Source organism: Dendropsophus ebraccatus, chromosome 3 (assembly GCF_027789765.1).
Source record: "Dendropsophus ebraccatus isolate aDenEbr1 chromosome 3, aDenEbr1.pat, whole genome shotgun sequence".
NCBI lineage: Eukaryota > Metazoa > Chordata > Amphibia > Anura > Hylidae > Dendropsophus > Dendropsophus ebraccatus.
This window is the reverse complement of record NC_091456.1, coordinates 188,451,386-188,471,619: the sequence shown is the minus strand read 5'-3', so window position 1 is coordinate 188,471,619 and position 20,234 is coordinate 188,451,386. Positions and strand designations below refer to the sequence as shown.

General features: G+C 47.4%; 1 protein-coding gene and 2 pseudogenes across 1 annotated transcript in view; all 3 read left to right on the top strand.

The window, feature by feature from the left end:
• Positions 1-20,234, top strand: part of LOC138786597 (zinc finger protein 208-like) — a 646,972-nt pseudogene that overhangs the window by 306,311 nt on the left and 320,427 nt on the right.
• Positions 1-20,234, top strand: part of LOC138786838 (kinesin-like protein KIF20B) — a 78,193-nt gene that overhangs the window by 44,101 nt on the left and 13,858 nt on the right. The window lies entirely within an intron of this gene.
• The window catches only part of LOC138787586 (zinc finger protein 850-like), a 40,261-nt pseudogene that overhangs the window by 17,662 nt on the left and 2,365 nt on the right, over positions 1-20,234 (top strand).

The following is a 20,234-nucleotide window of genomic DNA, read 5'->3' as shown; positions in this document are numbered from 1 at the left end:
CAGGGAAGGATCTGAACTATATTGATGCGATAGGCATAATAGTAAAGCAGGAGACAGATGACAGCAGTGATGAGCAGTATAAGGAGGACATCACTACAGGTAACCGCCCAGGTGAGTAGTGACCACTAAATGCAGAGAACAGTCACACATTCTCCTCAGTCACCGGCTGTAACTATTCTGTGTGGAATATTATAAGTTCTGTGTCCTGTCAGTTTTCCAGCTATATAATCATTCAGCCTAAATTCTAATATACAGCACAGTCCCAGCGGACAATATATCACTATCAGTCTCCTGCTGCTGCATCTATAGTGACTGTCCTCATCTTACTCGCAAGTTGTGTAATATACTCACGTTAGTTTTTTAAATTTTATATGGTTAAATCATGGTAATACATACAGCTGTGCACCATGTTCCCTTTGTGCCGATATTCGATCTTTTCTCTGTTCAAACAATTAGACCAAACACAGAAAGTCCCAGCGCTCACAGACATGGCTCGGTAACGCCTAAATACCAGAAATGCTGTTTTTTCCTTTGCAGATGATTCTACCAGGAGCTCAGGGGGACATCAGATCTCCTCAGAGGATCATATCACACAAGATACATATGAGGAGCCGTCCACTATCCCAGATACACCCTCAGCCCCTCACAGCAAAGATCTCTCATCTCATCCTGTTATACAAGTCCCATCTTCTGCTCCATCACAGCAAGCTGACATTTACAGAGAAGACGATGGACATCAAAGAGAAAATACAGGAAAGCCTCAGTTTTCATATTTACAACATGAACAATGCTTTACTAACAGTAGATATCTTACAGGAGAGAAGTCGTTTTCATGTTCAGAATGTGGGAAATGTTTTACTCAAAAATCAAGTCTTCTTCACCATAAAAACATTCACACAAGGAAGAAACTATTTTCATGTTCAGACTGTGGAAGACGTTTTAATCTGAAATCAGGTCTTGTTAACCATCAAAGAACTCACACAGGGGAGAAACCATTTTCGTGCCCAAAATGTGGAAAATGTTTTGCTCAGAAATCAGCTCTTTATAGACATCAAAGATCTCATAAAAGTGAGAAGCCATTTTCCTGTTCAGAATGTGGAAAATATTTTAAACAGAAATCCGATCTTGTTATGCATCAAAGATTTCACACAGGGGAGAAGCCATTTTCATGTTTGGAATGTGGGAAATGTTTTACTCAGAAATCAGATCTTGTTACGCATCAAAGAATTCACACAGGGGAGAAGCCATTTTCATGTTCGGAATGTGGGAGGTGTTTTGCTCAGAAATCAGGTCTTGTTAAGCATCAGAGAACTCACACAGGCGAGAAGCCATTTGCATGTTTAGAATGTGGGAGGTTTTTTGCTCGGAAATCAAATCTTCTTTACCATAAAAACCTTCACACAGGGGAGAAGCCATGTTCATGTTCGGAATGTGGGAAATGTTTTACTCAGAAATCAGATCTTGTTAGGCATCAGAGAATTCACACAGGGGAGAAGCCATTTTCATGTTCAGAATGTGGGAAATGTTTTATTCAGAAATCAGATCTTGTTAAACATCAAAGAATTCACACAGGAGAGGAGCCATTTTTATGTTCAGAATGTGGGAAATGTTTTATTCAGAAATCAGATCTTGTTAAACATCAGAGAATTCACACAGGGTAGAAGCCCTTTTCATGTTCAGAAATGATCTAATTGTAAATCACATCTTGTTACACATCAGAGAAGCTATTTTTTTGTTTACAATGATTTAAATGAATTCTAAATGATTGAGGGAAAAATCTGCATTTTATAGTAAAATATTTTCATGTATAGTATTAGTAACTGTACTCACTGCCATACAAACATCTCAGACTCTGCACTTTTTTCTCAGCTTCCTTCCCGTTCTCCCTCCTTATAGGGTCCCATACGGTAGTCATTCCCCTGTTTTGTGTCAGGCACAGTAAAGTGAGTAGGTGAGGGTTGGCCCCATATGCACATAAGCACACAATGGCTAGCTTTTCACCAAGCCACAAGAATAGGCGTTTCACAGGGCTGGAAGCGAAGCCTGACAACCGTGCGCAGCCTTTAGCACATTTAAAGGGGTAGTGCAGCGGTAAAAAATTATTCACAGAATAACACACATTACAAAGTTATACAACTTTGTAACGTATGTTATGTCTGTGAATGGCCCCCTTCCTCGTGTTATGCTGAGCAGCTGATGACGCGGCCGGCACTCTGGAAGATCGGAGGTGTTCGGGCCGGGCGGCCGAAGATGACGTTTGGCACAAGATGGCGGACGCGTGTCGGCACGGATCAGGTATGTATAAAGCACTACACTTCCGGGTACACGGGTGGGGGTGGTGGGACACGGGGAAGGGGGCCATTCACAGACATAACATACATTACAAAGTTGTATAACTTTGTAATGTGTGTTATTCTGTGAATAATTTTTTACCGCCGCACTACCCCTTTAAACCTCCATGCAGAAAATATGAGGAGTTGAGACATATGCGGACCACTGCAACGGTTCGGGGGCCATTGGGCCATTTGAGTGTAGCATTCAGAATTATACAGGGGCGGAAAAATATCTATATACACTCAGTAGAGTTCCTGACTAGGATCAGATATGTAATGATTCCCCCTACGGTTTACAGCCCCCAGAGTAATAATGCCCCCTGCTGTGCAGCCCCATATACTAATAACGCTCCTGCAGTGTACAGCTCGCCATCCACGGTAATAATTCCTTTTGCTGTGCCCCCATAGCAATAATGCCCCCTGTTGTGATCCCACATAGTAATAACATCCCCTACTGTGTACAGCCCCCTTATAAATGATGCTCCCGGGCTGCCCTGCTGCATTACCTCATCCTCCCCGGCAGCTCCCGGCCTGCCCTGCCGCATTACCTCATCCTCCCTCAGTTCCTCTAAATGACATCCGCCTGTGGTGACCCCAGAGCTGCTGCAGGGTGTTACCTGTGACCGTGTACGGATCAGCAGATGCTGTGGACGTTGAAGGGTAGTTTGGGTGAGGGGCTTGGGTAATAAAACACATCCCGATTTAAAACCCATTATGGATTCCGCAGCTTGCATCTGCTCGCGGACTCTTGTCAGGCAGACTATGGTCCGGTGGTTTCCGCCGTCCGTCCAAAGAATGAACCTGTTGATTCTTTGGAAGGACGACGGAATCCGCCAGTGCATAGAATGGAGTCTATGGCGCGGGCAGAAATGCACGCGACCACCAGAGTCAGGGAGCGGGTATGAGCTGCAGAATCCGCAGCGGGGTTTCCGTCAGGATTCCGTAGTGTGCACGTACCCTAAGCATCACCGGCTCACTTGCACTTGCCCCTGTGTCAGTAAATGAGCATGCCCCGGCTACTTTCCTGTACAGAGTGTACTTGGGGCTATGGTCACTGTGTGAGGAAAGATATCAACCCTTGCTCCACAGTAATGATAGTGCAGTGAGTATGGGGAAACCTGCAACCAGACACACTCACTTACTAAAAGGTAACTGCACGTTACCACTTAATTTCTAATCAGCCAATCACATGGCGGCAACTCAATGCATTAAGCATGTAGACATGGTCAAGACAATCTCCTGCAGTTCAAACCGAGCATCAGTATGGGGAAGAAAGGTGATTTGAGTGCCTTTGAACGTGGCATGGTTGTTGGTGCCAGAAGGGCTGGTCTGAGTATTTCAGAAACTGCTGATCTACTGGGATTTTCACGCACAACCATCTCTAGGGTTTACAGAGAATGGTCCGAAAAAAAAAAAAAACATCCAGTGAGCGTCAGTTCTGTGGGCAGAAATGCCTTGTTGATGCCAGAGGTCAGAGGAGAATGGGCAGACTGGTTCGAGCTGATAGAAAGGCAACAGTGACTCAAATAACCAATCGTTACAACCAAGGTAGGCAGAAGAGCATCTCTGAACACACAGTACGTCGAACTTTGAGGCAGATGGGCTACAGCAGCAGAAGACCACACCGGGTGCCACTCCTTTCAGCTAAGAACAGGAAACTGAGGCTACAATTTGCACAAGCTCATCGAAATTGGACAGTAGAAGATTGAAAAAAAGGTTGCCTGGTCTGATGAGTCTCGATTTCTGCTGCGACATTCGGATGGTAGGGTCAGAATTTGGCGCCAACAACATGAAAGCATGGATCAATCCTGCCTTGTATCAACGGTTCAGGCTGGTGGAGGTGGTGTCATGGTGTGGGGAATATTTTCTTGGCACTCTTTGGGCCCCTTGGTACCAATTGAGCATCGTTGCAACGCCACAGCCTACCTGAGTATTGTTGCTGACCATGTCCATCCCTTTATGACCACAATGTACCCAACATCTGATGGCTACTTTCAGCAGGATAATGCGCCATGTCATAAAGCTAGAATCATCTCAGACTGTTTTCTTGAACATGACAATGAGTTCACTGTACTCCAATGGCCTCCACAGTCACCAGATCTCAATCCAATAGAGCATCTTTGGGATGTGGTGGAATGGGAGATTTGCATCATGGATGTGCAGCCAACAAATCTGCGGCAACTGTGTGATGCCATCATGTCAATATGGACCAAAATCTCTGAGGAAGCTTCCAGCACCTTGTTGTATCTATGCCACCAAGAATTGAGGCAGTTCTGAAGGCAAAAGGGGGTCCAACCCGTTACTAGCATGGTGTACCTAATAAAGTGGCCGGTGAGTGTATATATATATATATATATATATATATATATATATACACACACATACACACACACACCAAGTATCCTTGCACAGTCCACTGTCCTCCATACAACTAGAGAAGCTCCTGACAGTAAGGACCATATTAGACTGGTCAGATCGGTGATTGTTTAGCTAGTCCATTGCATGGTTCCATGATCGTGCAGCAAGGGCTGTATATGCACTCACATAACGTAAAGCCACCTCTGGCAGCTGTACAAGCCGAATCACGGAGTGGCATCAACTCGGTTAGGTGACCTATGACCCCCTGTGGAAGATCAGGCCATTATCTTTGTCACTGGGCAGTTAATTTACCATTATTCCGGAACGGCTGCAGTTGCCTTTCAAGACAGTCCCAGACGTGCTCTATTCATGAGAGGTCAGGTGACCTGGCAGCCATGGGAGTACGTCATATCCTTGAAGACATTATTGGGAGAGTCGTGCAGTATGTGCAGGGGCTGGCTGGCAAATTTTAGCCCGGGGGGCAAGTACACAGCACTGGCCCATGAGTAGCAGGCTGGCAGCCCATCCTTAAAGGACCACTCTGGCCTCTTACCTATAACATCTTCGGTCCTTCCAGTCATTTGTGACCAAATATCCTACTGTGCCCTGTGAAAGGGTCAGAACTCACTTTCCTGTATAAGTCTATGGGGCGGCTCAGTGATGACACAGAACGGTCCCATAGACAGATGCTAGGAAAGCTGGGTGACCTCTATCATACTGAGTACAAGATGCTGGAAAGCTGGGTGACCTCCATCATACTGAGTATAAGATGCTGTGAAAGCTGGGTGACCTCCATTATACTGAGTATAGGATGGTGGGAAAGCTGGGTGACCTCCATCATTCTGAGTATAAGATGGTGGGAAAGCTGGGTGACCTCCATTATACTGAGTATAGGATGGTGGGAAAGCTGGGTGACCTCTATCATACTGAGTATAAGATGGTGGGAAAGCTGGGTGACCTCCATGATACTGAGTATAAGATGCTGTGAAAGCTGGGTGACCTCCATGATACTAAGTATAAGATGCTGTGAAAGCTGGGTGACCTCCATGATACTAAGTATAAGATGCTGTGAAAGCTGGGTGACCTCCATGATACTAAGTATAAGATGCTGGGAAAGCTGGGTGACCTCCATGATACTGAGTATAAGATGCTGTGAAAGCTGGGTGACCTCCATCATACTGATTATAAGATGCTGGGAAAGCTGGGTGACCTCCATGATACTAAGTATAAGATGCTGTGAAAGCTGGGTGACCTCCATTATACTGAGTATAGGATGGTGGGAAAGCTGGGTGACCCCCGTCATACTGAGTATAAGATGGTGGGAAAGCTGGGTAACCTCCATCATACTGACTACAAGATACTGGGAAAGCTATGTGACCTCCATCATATTTAGTATAAGATGCTGGGAAAGCTGGGTGACCTCCATCCTACTAAGTATAAGATGGTGGAAAAGCTGGTGACCCCCATAATACTGTGTACAAGATGCTGGAAGGCTGGGTGACCTCCATCATACTGAGTATAAGATGGTGGGAAAGCTGGTGACCCCTATAAAACTGTGTACAAGATGCTGGAAGGCTGGGTGACCTCCATCATACTGAGTATAAGATGGTGGGAAAGCTGGGTGACCTCCATCATACTGAGTATAAGATGGTGGGAAAGCTGGGTGACCTCCATCATACTGAGTATAAGATGGTGGGAAAGCTGGGTGACCTCCATCATACTGAGTATAAGATGGTGGGAAAGCTGGGTGACCTCCATCATTCTGAGTATAAGATGGTGGGAAAGCTGGGTGACCTCCATCATACTGAGTATAAGATGGTGGGAAAGCTGGGTGACCTCCATCATACTGAGTATAAGATGGTGGGAAAGCTGGGTTACCTCCATTATACTGAGGATAAGATGGTGGGAAAGCTGGGTGACCTCCATTATACTGACTACAAATACAAGATGCTGGGAAAGCTGCCTGACCCTCATTATACTGACTACTACGCAAGATGCTGGGAAAGCTGGGGTTACTGTATTTTTACAATAGTTTATATAACTCGATGTACTTCTGTATATATGTCTCCTCTATGTACTCCTGTGTAGGTCTCCACTTGTATATATGTATCATCTATATACTTCTGTATATACGTCTCCTCTATGTACTGCTGTATATATGTATCCTCTATGTCCTCCTGTATATATGCCTCCTCTATGTACTCCTGTATATATATGTATACTCTATGTACTCTTGTATATATATATATGTATCCTCTATGTACTACTGTATATATGCCTCCCCCTGTATATATGTATCCTCTATGTACTGCTGTATATATGCCTCCCCCTGTATATATGTATCCTCTATGTACTGCTGTATACATGTATCCTCTATTTACTGCTGTATATATGTATCCACTATGTACTCCTGTATATATGTATCCTCTATGCCCTCCTGTATATATGTATCCTCTATGTAGCAGGGACACATGCAGGCAGGGGCATTTCCGGGATAAGCGGGGGGGGGGGGGGGTAGCGGGACACATGGTGCCTCCATCTAGGTAGAGTGTAGTAGTGGAGGTATAGTGGATAATGGGTGTAGTAGTACAGGTAAAGATGAGGGGTGAGGTAGTACAGGTATAGATATGGGGGGTATTAGTAATACTGATGAGGGGGATTAGTAGTACAGGTATAGATGTGGGCTGTAGTAGTACAGGTATAGATGTGGGCTGTAGTAGTAGTACAGGTAAAGATGAGGGGTGTAGTAGGAATAAAGGTATAGATGAGAGATGACAGGGGCATACTGGGGGAAACTGGGGATGACTGGGAGAGCTGGGGGTGTACGGAGCAAACTGGGGGGTGAGTGGGGCAGCTGGGGGTGACTGAGGGGGACTGGGGCAAACTGGGGTTGACTTAAGCGGGACTGGGGCAGTTGGAGTTGACTGAATGAGGACTAGGGCAGACTGGGGGTGACTGAAGGGGGACTGGGGCAGACTTGGGCGACTGAGGGGGGACTGGGCAGACTGTGGATGACTGAGAGGGACTGGGGCAGACTGGGGTGTCTGAGGGGGACTGGGCAGACTGTGGATGACTGAGGGGGACTGGGGGTGACTCTAGGGGGACTGGGGCAGCTGGGGGTGACAGAGGGGGACTGAGGCAGACTGGGGGTGACTCTAGAGGGATTGGGCAGCTGGGGGTGATTGGGGCAGGAGTGCACATATCCCTCCTCCTCTCACCCCGGCACACAGGTTCCCCTCCCGGCCACACGTGCAGGTCCCCGGTCTCTGAAGCAGGCCACAGGGACTGTAGAGGTGATAGCGTCACTGCCATTACTGGAGCTGTACAGCGGGATCGGGGGATGCAGATCCCGCTGTTCAGCTCCAGGACCCGAAGCAACGTTATCACCACTACAGTCCCTGCAGCCTCCTCCAGAGACCGGGGACCTGCACGTGTGGTTGGGAGGGGAGCAGGACGTGATATGTATAGCTGGGGTAGGTCAGTCGCGGCTCTGTTAGGCGGACTGCCGACCGCCCTGCACCTCACCTCCGGCCCGACACTCCACGCACCGCCGCCCGCCATGCACCTCACCTCCGCGCCGCCTGCTTGACCTGCACCTCTTGCCCGGCCGCCAACCCGTCACTCTACGCTGCTCCACCTGCAATGATTTTTTGTGAAAATTGAATTTACGGTTTTAATCGAAATTGATTCTAACCTTCTGGGCAAATTAATTTGATTAATCGCCCACCCTAACTCCTCTGTATGTATGTATCCTCTATGCACCCCTGTATATATGTCTCCTCCTGTATGTATGTCTCCTCCTGTATGTATGTACCCTCTATGTACCCCTGTATATATGTCTCCTCCTGTATATATGTATCCTTTGTATGTCTCCTCCTGTATATAAGTCTCCTCCTGTATATATGTATCCTCTATGTACCCCTGTATATATGTCTCCTCCTGTATATATGTATCCTCTGTATGTCTCCTCCTGTATGTATGTATCCTCTATGTACCCCTGTATATATGTCTCCTCCTGTATATATGTATCCTCTGTATGTCTCCTCCTGTATATATGTATCCTCTATGTACCCCTGTATATATGCCTCCTCCTGTATATATGTATCCTCTATGTACCCCTCTGTATGTCTCCTCCTGTATATACATATCCTATATGTACCCCTGTATATATGTCTCCTCCTGTATATATGTATCCTCTGTATGTCTCCTCCTGTATATATGTATCCTCTATGTACCCCTGGTAAAGTCCAAGGTTGGAACAGCGGAACCTCCCAGGGATGCACAGTCTCCGTCAGGTGGGCCCACACCTGATACTCAATAGCGAAAAAGAAATGGTGTGGAGACAGCATCCATCCAGTGAAAAAATATTTTTACTTTATTTTAAGCCATTGCATATAAAAAATTACCGACGTTTCGGCTCTAACACTCCTGAGCCTTTCTCAAGTGTTAGAGCCGAAACGTCGGTAATCTTTTTATATGCAATGGCTTAAAATAAAGTAAAAATATTTTTTCACTGGATGGATGCTGTCTCCACACCATTTCTTTTTCTCTATGTACCCCTGTATATGTCTCCTCCTGTATATATGTATCCTATATGTACCCCTGTATATATGTCTCCTCCTGTATATATGTATCCTCTATGTACCCCTGTATATATGTCTCCTCCTGTATATATGTATCCTCTATGTACCCCTGTATATATGTCTCCTCCTGTATATATGTATCCTCTATGTACCCCTCTGTATGTCTCCTCCTGTATATATGTATCCTCTATATACTCCTCTGTATGTCTCCTCCTGTATATATGTATCCTCTATGTACCCCTGTATATATGCCTCCTCCTGTATATATGTATCCTCTATGTACCCCTGTATATATGCTTCCTCCTGTATATATGTATCCTCTATGTACCCCTGTATATATGCCTCCTCCTGTATATATGTATCCTCTATGTACCCCTGTATATATGCTTCCTCCTGTATATATGTATGCTCTATGTACCCCTTTGTATGTCTCCTCCTGTATATATGTATCCTCCTGTGTAGGTCTCCTGTATATATGTATCCTCCTGTGTAGGTCTCCTGTATATATGTATCCTCCTGTGTAGGTCTCCTGTATATATGTATCCTCCTGTGTAGGTCTCCTGTATATATGTATCCTCTATGTCAGGGAGGGGGAACCTTGGCTCTTCAGCTGTTGCAAAACTACAACTCCCATCATCCATGGACAGCCTATGGCTCTCCAGCTATGATGGGAGTTGTAGTTTTGCAGCAGCTGGAGAGCCTTGGTTCCCTCCCCCTGCCCTATGTCCTGCTGTGTAGGTACCTTGCTTCCTGCAGACACCATCTTCTCTGTCTTCAGGCTCTTCTAGCCCAGACACAGGAGAACCAGCTGGGAGGAGAGAGCGGCCTCTGGTGGCCGGAGGAAGATACTGCCTACAGCAGTTTGCTTTTTACCATAAGCCTCATAGGCTTATAGGAAAGCATAGTGGCCATAAAGGGGGCGGGGCTTACCGGCATGGGGCGGGGCTTCAGCGGCCGCTTCCAGCACAGACCGGATCCATAGCACAGCCACAGGTAAATATGACTGAAGAGGGGCGGGGCTGTAAGCAGGGGAGGCGGGGCACTGAGGACTCCAGCCAGGTGTCAGCAGCCATGCGGCCCTGACAACTGGGGGAAGACCGGCCCGGGGGGCATATGCCTCCCTGCCCCCCGGCCCAGCCCGCCCCTGAGTATGTGGACCAGTATTTTGCTGATAAATGGCACCTGGGCGATAACATAGGCAGTATAACCAGCGTTAAAATGTCATCCACGTAACTCTGAGCCATCATAGTGCCTTGAAGGATCTTGTGTCCCAACAAACCGCCCCCCACACTGTCACACCTTGTGTAATCGCTGTATGCCGCTCGACAATAAATGCTGGATCGGACCGCTGGCCTGGCAGCCTCCACACACGTGTGCGGTGGTCATCATTACTAAGTCTGAATCGAGATTCATCACACACCTCCAGCCGGTCACACTCCAGCTTCCAGGAGCTCGGCAAAAATCCAATCGATACGGCTTATGATGTGGGGGTCAGTGGTAGCATCTTATTGGACATTGACTCCTTACACCAGCATTGGACAGTCATCTCCGAATGGTTTCCTTTGATACAACCGGATGCCTGGAAGGTGGTAATTGGGTAGAATTGATGCTAGCGATGTTGTTACTGTGGACGCTCATGATCGTGTGATCCTCGCACTCATTTGTGTTCCTGGGATGTCCTGACCCTCCACCATGGTAGACTCTTCCTTCCGTGATCCATTGTTGCCAACACTGAGCAACTACAATATCGCTCTGACCAAGGTGGCGGCCGATACAGCTGTTTGCCCAACCTACTTCTCTGAGGCCAGGGGCGTAGCTAGGATTCAAACACAGACAATGACACACATATACACACACACACAGAGGGACCATTAACATATATGTAGATACGCCACTGACATACACACATATATACGCTGTAATGTGATTACACTAGTACAGATGTATACACATGAGTAGACTGTACACAGGGAAATCATCTCAGTAAGAAATACTCAACCAGAAATAAAAGAAAATGCAGCAGATATTAATGGTGGGTTCTTTTATTAGAGCCCAGCATTAATAGAAGCTGCTGCAGAACATCTTTGATAAAAACCTGTCAATCACTTGAGACACTGCTGACATACACAAACACACACACACACACACATATACACCAGTGCTACAGACATTGCTGACATACACACACATATAGCCACAGATACATACACATACTGACATATACATATACCCACAGATACATCTATACACTCACTGACACAAATACACAGCACTTACAGCTCCCAGGCTTCCTCCTCCTCCTCCTGTAGTCCGGGCTTATCTTCACATAGAAGTATTCAGGACCTTTGGGTCATGTGACCCAAAGGTCCTTCACTCCTCTCCTGTGCCGTCCAGGACCTGGCAGGTCCTGCTCCTCTGTTCAGCCCGCTCACCCGGCACTACAGTGAGGGGGCTGAACAGTGCAGTGGCGGGTCCCTTTTCCTCTCTGGACCCCTGGGGGTACAGTGGTCGGTACCTAGCATGAAGGCAGGGCAAGCTTCCTCGGGCCCCCTTCCTGCAGGGGCCCAATAGCAGTCGCCTTCCCTGCCTTCATGGTAGCTACGCCACTGTCTGAAGCCTACTATACGGCCCCTCTCAAAGGCCAGCAATCCATACATACAGGTAATGTCACATTTATACTCACCCACATGAACAAAAGTAACATGCGAGGAAGGGGGGGGGGGGGGGCGCAGTTTTCTTCCATTTCCACAATGTCAGCAGTTAAAAATACAACCCATCTCAGAGAGGAGGAGGGGGAGACAAAGAGAAAAGCTCAAACGCAGATTTTTGTGTCTTCAGCAGAAAGCAGCGGCCGCTAAGGAGAACTGGGGGAAGGTAACTGAATAGATAATAACAAGTATGGAATGAATTGTTAGTCCCAGCGTTGGGCAGCAACATATGAAAAGTTATGTATTAGCGGAATATCCCTTTAAGTATAAATTACTATAGATATTTATTTTCTCTTGCGTTTTATCCCCTACAGGCTTTTTGTGCAAGTCATGTGATTCTTTATCATGTGATGTCAGAATTTCTAATAAAGAATTGGGGGGAAACAATCCAAAAAAAAACCCCACCAATATCTATATATAGAAATGGTGTTTATTTCCCCTCTATATTAATCTACTGGGAAAAATGAAAAATGCAGAGCCTGAAAATGTACTGAAAACCTCCTGTGGGTATTGCTTTTTATTCTTCTCCCATTGTAATATTCATCATGCGTGTACAGCCTACGCTTAAAGGGGTTATCCAGCATTAGAAAAACATGGCCACTTTCTTCCAGAGACAGCACCGTTCCTATCTCCAGGTCAGGTCAGGTGTGGTTTACAATTAAGTTGAATGGAACGGAGCTGCAAAACCTGCACCCAAACTGGAGACAAGAGCGGCGCTGTCTCTGGAAGATAGTGGCCATGTTTTTCTAACACTGGATAACCCCTTTAAGCATTAGCCATTCAGGCATGATATCAGGCAGGTATCCTCTCTATAGCGTATATCCTCTCTATAGCGTACCTGATGAAGTTAAGCAGACTCCATTGTAGTGAAGTGTAACAGGATTTATTCAGCTATATTCAATTTACAGTAAACTCCATCAGTAATAAAACATCACAGTCCGGCTACTTCTCACAGCAGGGATAAGTTTACAGGTAGTGGAGTCTCACCAGTCCTATTCTGTACTCCATCTGATTCCCACTGGGCAAAAAAATGACACCTCACACAGCACCATAGACCATAGGGTAAAAGCGTTAAAAGGATGAGAATAGAGACATTAAGAAATTAAAACAATTCCTAAAACATCCCTTTTTTTTTCAATTTCACAACGCAAATAACTTTTTTCCGGATTCGCTGCATGTTTTATGGGAAAATTAAGTCTATTTTTGTATAGTACAATTGGTGTCGCAAAAAAAAATAAATAAGGGCTCCTGTGGGGCTGTAGGTGAAAAACATTCCAAAATTTAACCCAAATTTGCCAGAGAGGGAAGGGGTTAATATTATTATTAAGTATTAGATACGGTACTAGGAGATCTAGGTATAATATTCTTATAGCCCTGCACAGTTATACCAGGTGCCCTGAAAGAAAACCTCAGCAGGATCTCTGTTTAGTGTAGTCCCTTCCCATAGAAAATCCTTACTCGGCTCCACTCGACTGAGTTCCCTTAGGAGAATCCATCTAAGTCCCTCAGGGGAATAATCTAATCCCTGATTCGCAGAACACAGACTGGAAGGACCTAATACTGAACAGGGATTGGCCAGATCGCCTGAGGCACCTAGCTCAGGGATTGGACAGTAAACATCACCTCATACACAACTGCCAGTTAGGCAGTTAACCCCTTCCTCACAGCTGTGCATACAATTCACATGACACAGTGACATCTAGTAGAATAACAAATAGTGCAGGCACAAGTATAAAATACAGGTACAAATAGGGAATATGTTTCAGAGTGCAGATAATTACAGGTCGGCAGGAAACATTAGGGCCACACCCGCTCTGGAACACTGCAAATATACAGCTCAGCTACATGTACATTACACACATATACAGCTCTGCTACATGTACATTACACATATACAGCTCAGCTACATGTACATTACACACATATACAGCTCTGCTACATGTACATTACACACATACAGCTCAGCTACATGTACATTACACACATATACAGCTCTGCTACATGTACATTACACACATACAGCTCAGCTACATGTACATTACACACATACAGCTCAGCTACATGTACATTACACATATATACAGCTCAGCTACATGTACATTACACACATATACAGCTCATCTACATGTACATTACATATATACAGCTCAGCTACATGTACATTACACACATACAGCTCAGCTACATGTACATTACACATACAGCTCAGCTACATGTACATTACACACACATACAGCTCAGCTACATGTACATTACACACACATACAGCTCAGCTACATGTACATTACACATATACAGCTCAGCTACATGTACATTACACATATACAGCTCAGCTACATGTACATTACACATATACAGCTCAGCTACATGTACATTACACATATACAGCTCAGCTACATGTACATTACACACATACAGCTCAGCTACATGCACATTACACACATACAGCTCAGCTACATGTACATTACACATATACAGCTCAGCTACATGTACATTACACATATACAGCTCAGCTATATGTACATTACACACATACAGCTCAGCTACATGTACATTACACATATACAGCTCAGCTACATGTACATTACACATATACAGCTCAACTACATGTACATTATACACATACAGCTCAGCTACATGTACCTTACACACATATACAGCTCAGCTACATGTACATTACACACTGCTCAGCTACATGTACATTACACACATACAGCTCAGCTACATATACATTACACATATACAGCTCAGCTACATGTACAATACACATATACAGCTCAGCTACATGTACATTACACATATACAGCTCAGCTACATGTACATTAAACACATACAGCTCAGCTACATGGACATTACACATATACAGCTCAGCTACATGTACATTACACATATACAGCTCAGCTACATGTACATTACACACATGCAGCTCAGCTACATGTACATTACACACATACAGCTCAGCTACATGTACATTACATATATATATACAGCTCAGCTACATGTACATTACACATATACAGCTCAGCTACATGTACATTACACACATACAGCTCAGCTACATGGACATTACACATATACAGCTCAGCTACGTATACATTACACACATACAGCTCAGCTACATGTACATTACACATATACAGCTCAGCTACATGTACATTACACACACATACAGCTCAGCTACATGTACATTACACACATATACAGCTCACCTACATGTACATTACACATATACAGCTCAGCTACATGTACATTACACATATACAGCTCAGCTACATGTACATTACACACATACAGCTCAGCTACATGTACATTACACACATACAGCTCAGCTACATGTACATTACACATATACAGCTCAGCTACATGCACATTACACACATACAGCTCAGCTACATGCACATTACACACAGGGCTCTGCTGCAGGCATATATAACACACATACACAGCTCTGCTGCACACACATCACTTCAGCTCATCCAGCACAGCAGAGCAGCAGCCCCTGATCATGTGACTCCTCCATCTCCATGTGACTGATCACATGACTGTGACATCATGGCAGGTCCTGGAAGCACACGGCTCCTGTACAGCTCTGCAGGCGGCTTCATGACTTATCAGCTGCTGCTGGACTGTCCCGCCCGCTCCCTGCCCACAGTATGTACTAATGCTGGGTCACTGCTCACCTCTCTGCCCCGCCCCTTGCCTCCTGAGCACCAATCACTGGAGAGGAGGAGGGGCCAGACACAAGGTGCATGTGGAAATCCTTCCTGCCCCTCCCCCTCCTCCTGCTAGTGTGCTCTGCTGCTGCTGCTGCTGCTTTCTCCTGGGATCTGCCCACTGGCTGCCAGACAGGTAGGAGACTTACAGTGTTCAGGGGAGAGGGGGCATCCAGCTGTGCTAAGGGGGAGGGGGCAGTATGGATGGGGGGATAGTAAGGAGGAGGGGGGCAGTATGGATGAGGGGGGCAGTATGGATGGGGGGATAGTAAGGAGGAGGGGGGCGCTGTGGATGGGGGGATAGTAAGGAGGAGGGGGGCAGTATGGATGGGGGGATAGTAAGGAGGAGGGGGGCAGTATGGATGGGGGGATAGTAAGGAGGAGGGGGGCAGTATGGATGGGGGGATAGTAAGGAGGAGGGGGGCAGTATGGATGGGGGGATAGTAAGGAGGAGGGGGGCAGTATGGATGGGAGGATAGTAAGGAGGAGGGGGGCAGTATGGATGGGAGGATAGTAAGGAGGAGGGGGCGCTGTGGATGGGGGGATAGTAAGGAGGAGGGGGGCGCTGTGGGTGGGGGATAGTAAGGAGGAGGGGGGCAGTATGGATGGGGGGATAGTAAGGAGGAGGGGGGCAGTATGGATGGGAGGATAGTAAGGAGGAGGGGGGCAGTATGGATGGGAGGATAGTAAGGAGGAGGGGGCGCTGTGGATGGGGGGATAGTAAGGAGGAGGGGGGCAGTATGGGGGGATAGTAAGGAGGAGGGGGGCAGTATGGATGGGAGGATAGTAAGGAGGAGGGGGCGCTGTGGATGGGGGGATAGTAAGGAGGAGGGGGGCAGTATGGGGGGATAGTAAGGATGAGGGGGGCAGTATGGGTGGGGGGATAGTAAGGAGGAGGGGGGCACTGTGGGTGGGGGGATAGTAAGGAGGAGGGGGGCAGTATGGATGGGGGGATAGTAAGGAGGAGGGGGGCAGTATGGATGGGGGATAGTAAGGAGGAGGGGGGCAGTATGGATGGGGGGATAGTAAGGAGGAGGGGGGCAGTGGATGGGGGGATAGTAAGGAGGAGGGGGGCAGTATGGATGGGGGGATAGTAAGGAGGAGGGGGGCAGTATGGATGGGAGGATAGTAAGGAGGAGGGGGGCAGTATGGATGGGAGGATAGTAAGGAGGAGGGGGGCAGTATGGATGGGGGGATAGTAAGGAGGAGGGGGGCAGTATGGATGGGGGGGCAGTATGGATGGGGGGATAGTAAGGAGGAGGGGGGCAGTGGATGGGGGGATAGTAAGGAGGATGGGGGGATAGTAAGGAGGAGGGGGCGCTGTGGATGGACCATAGTGGATAATCCCTTTAAGCACTCCCAGAGTTTCTTCCAGAGACAGCACCGCTCTCGTCTCGCTCTCGAAGTTTTTCAAGTTCACTTTATACCAAACCACAGCCTAAAGGGGTACTCCGGGCAAATGACATAATGTAACACTGCACTTACAGAGGGAAGTTATAGAACATTTCCCATTTACACTCATTAGGACAGCTGTAATGTTACCCGTTTTTCAGAGCATTTTAGTCCCACTGGAAGTTCTGTAGTTCATGATGAAAGAAACACGTCACGTCTCAGTGCTGTTCCATGGGGGCCGTATTGAGACGTGACGTTGTTTATTTGTGTCCTGCCCCCTGCACGTCCTCTGTCCTGCATTATCCTCTGGGCTCCCACCTCGCTGTACCCTAACACAGTATCCTCTGCCCGAGGCCGGTCTCCTCTTCAGCCGGGAGAAGCCTTCACCATCGGAGGTCACTGATCTTCCAGGAAGCATTAGGGTGGGTTCATACTGAGGAATTCTCGCGGAAAATGTCCGCGGAATTCCGCTATCTGTCCGCACGCCTTTCCACCGGCTCCATAGACACCATTCTATGGGCCGGCGTATTCCGCTATCCGCCGAAAGAAGTGACATATCACTTCTTTCGGCGGATAGCGGAATACGCCAGCGGAAAGACACGCGGACAGACAGCGGAATTCCGCAAACATTATCCGCTAGAATTCCTCAGTGTGAACCCACCCGTAGTCAGTGAATGGGTTTCTTTCAATGTCTCCTGGAAGATCAGTGACCTCCGATGGTGCAGGCTGTCGCTGGCCTCCTCCAGGATGACTGACAAGCAGAGGAGACCGGCATCAGGCACAGCATAATGGTAAAGAGGAGAAGACAGCAGCTGGGAGCCAACAGAAGCAACTTTCAGGAGCTGGGAGATGGCCAACCCTTTCAGTGCCAAATGCTTCCTGAAAGATCAATGGCCTCTAGTGCCATGCAGACATGTGGTTTTAAAGTGACTCTGTACCCACAATCTGAATAAACCACTTGAACCTTCGGATCTGTCCTGGGGTCCGTTCGGCAGGTGATGCAGTTACTGTCCTAAAAAACAACTTTTAAACTTGTAGCCCTGCGTCAAACTGGCGTGGCCTAGAGTATATTTGCCCTAACAGTCCAGCCCTTGTGCAGTGTTCTCACAGCTGATGAATAGGAGACGATTTGCCTGGGGCATTCCTAATAATGAGGAGGGTGGGGAGGAGGGACAGAAAGATGGTGCAAAGTTAGGGCACAGATACTCTAGGCCACGCCAGTTTGGCACAGGGCTGCAAGTTTAAAAGTTGTTTTTTAGGACAATAACTGCATCACCTGCAAAACGGAGCCCAGGACAGATCTTGGATTAAAAGCAGCTATCCGAAGGTACAAGTGGTTTGGGGGGACAGATTGTGGGTACAGAGTCACTTTAAAGAGGACCTGTCACCCCCCCGTGCCGGGGTGACAGGCTCCTGACCCCCCGTTACAGCCCCCTATACTCACCTGATCCCGCTTCCTGAGCCGGTCGGGTCACTGAGATATCAGCGCCCGAAGCCCGGAGCGCATACTCACAGGAGCGTCCGATGCCCATAGAGAATGACGGAGCATCGGACATTCTCTATGAGCGTCGGACTCTCCTGTGAGCGCACGCGCTGGGCTTCGGGGCGCTCATATCTCCGTGACCCGACCGGATCAGGAAGCGGGACCCGGCGGGATCAGGTGAGTATAGGGGGCTGTAACGGGGGGTCGGGAGCCTGTCACCCCGGCACGGGGGGTGACAGGTCTCCTTTAAACAGCCTGCATAACGAACACAGAGAACAGTGTAGGGGGCAGCTAGAGCAGCCAGAGTGGGAAGAAATGTGACAGAAAGGGAGCCAGTAACCATCCCCCAGTGTCTGAGTATTTTTGATTTTACAGGGGCTACCCGGAGTACTCCTTTAACTGGTCGTGCTGTCTTTGGAGAAAAGTGGCCATGTTTTTCTAACAGTGGATAAACCCTCTAATAGTAGGGACACAATGGCCCTAGGAGATTTAGGGTGGAGGGGGGTGCATGCGTCTGTGGAAGGGGGAGGGGGGGGTAGCGAGCGTCCAGGTTGACCTCTTGCACCAGGGCCCATGAGACATTAGCTGCCCCCCCCCCCCCTCAGTGCTGAGTTGTGAGGATGAAGTTTTCTTTCTCTGATGCATCACAGGAGCTCAAACATCTTTACACATTTATAACTTGTCTCTTCCTATCGCTGTGCCGGGTTTGTTGTACTTTTCCTTCCCATTCTTTATTATCCATTGTATCCTCTACTTTCTATTCATCTCTCCAGGATCCTCTGCTGATATCTTCTATATAAGAGACCGACCCATCAACCATGGAGAGAGACAGAGACAAGATGGCCGAGAGGATAATAACCCTCACCCTACACATACTCTTCCTGCTTACTGGGGAGGTGAGGGATTCTGGGAGTGATGTCATCATGACATCATTCTTATCTATGGAATAACAGATGGATAGGACTGGGGAGGTGAGGGATTCTGGGAGTGATGTCATCATGACATCATTCTTATCTATGGAATAACAGATGGATAGGACTGGAGAGGTGAGGGATTCTGGGAGTGATGTCATCATGACATCATTCTTATCTATGGAATAACAGATGGATAGGACTGGAGAGCTGAGGGATTCTGGGAATGGACGGAGTGATAGTAATGTGTCTCTCCATACACAGGATTACACAGTAGTGAAGAAGTCCTCTAGTGGGCGCTGTGGGGCCCCTGGGTGTGAAGGATGGGGAAGAACCCTGAGCCCAATCCCGGGGCCCCTGATACATGAGGAAATGGAGGAAGAGAAGATCCTAGAAGTCACCAACAAGATGGTGGAGCTGCTGAGTGGAGAGGTGAGACTGTGGCTGCTGGGAATGCTGGGGCATTATACAGTAACACCACTGGAGGGGTGGGGGGGATGACTGTGTGATCATTGTGTGTGTCAGGTTCCTATAAGGTGTCAGGACGTGGCGGTCTATTTCTCCATGGAGGAGTGGGAGTATGTAGAAGGACACAAGGATCAGTACAAGGATGTGATGCTGGAGGATCAGCAGCCCCTCCCATCAGCAGGCAATAGACAGGACTATATACACACCTCCTCTCTGTATTATCTGGATGGAAAGGATGAATTCAGTCTCTGTATGTGTTCCCTCCAGTCAGATCCAGTAAGAGAA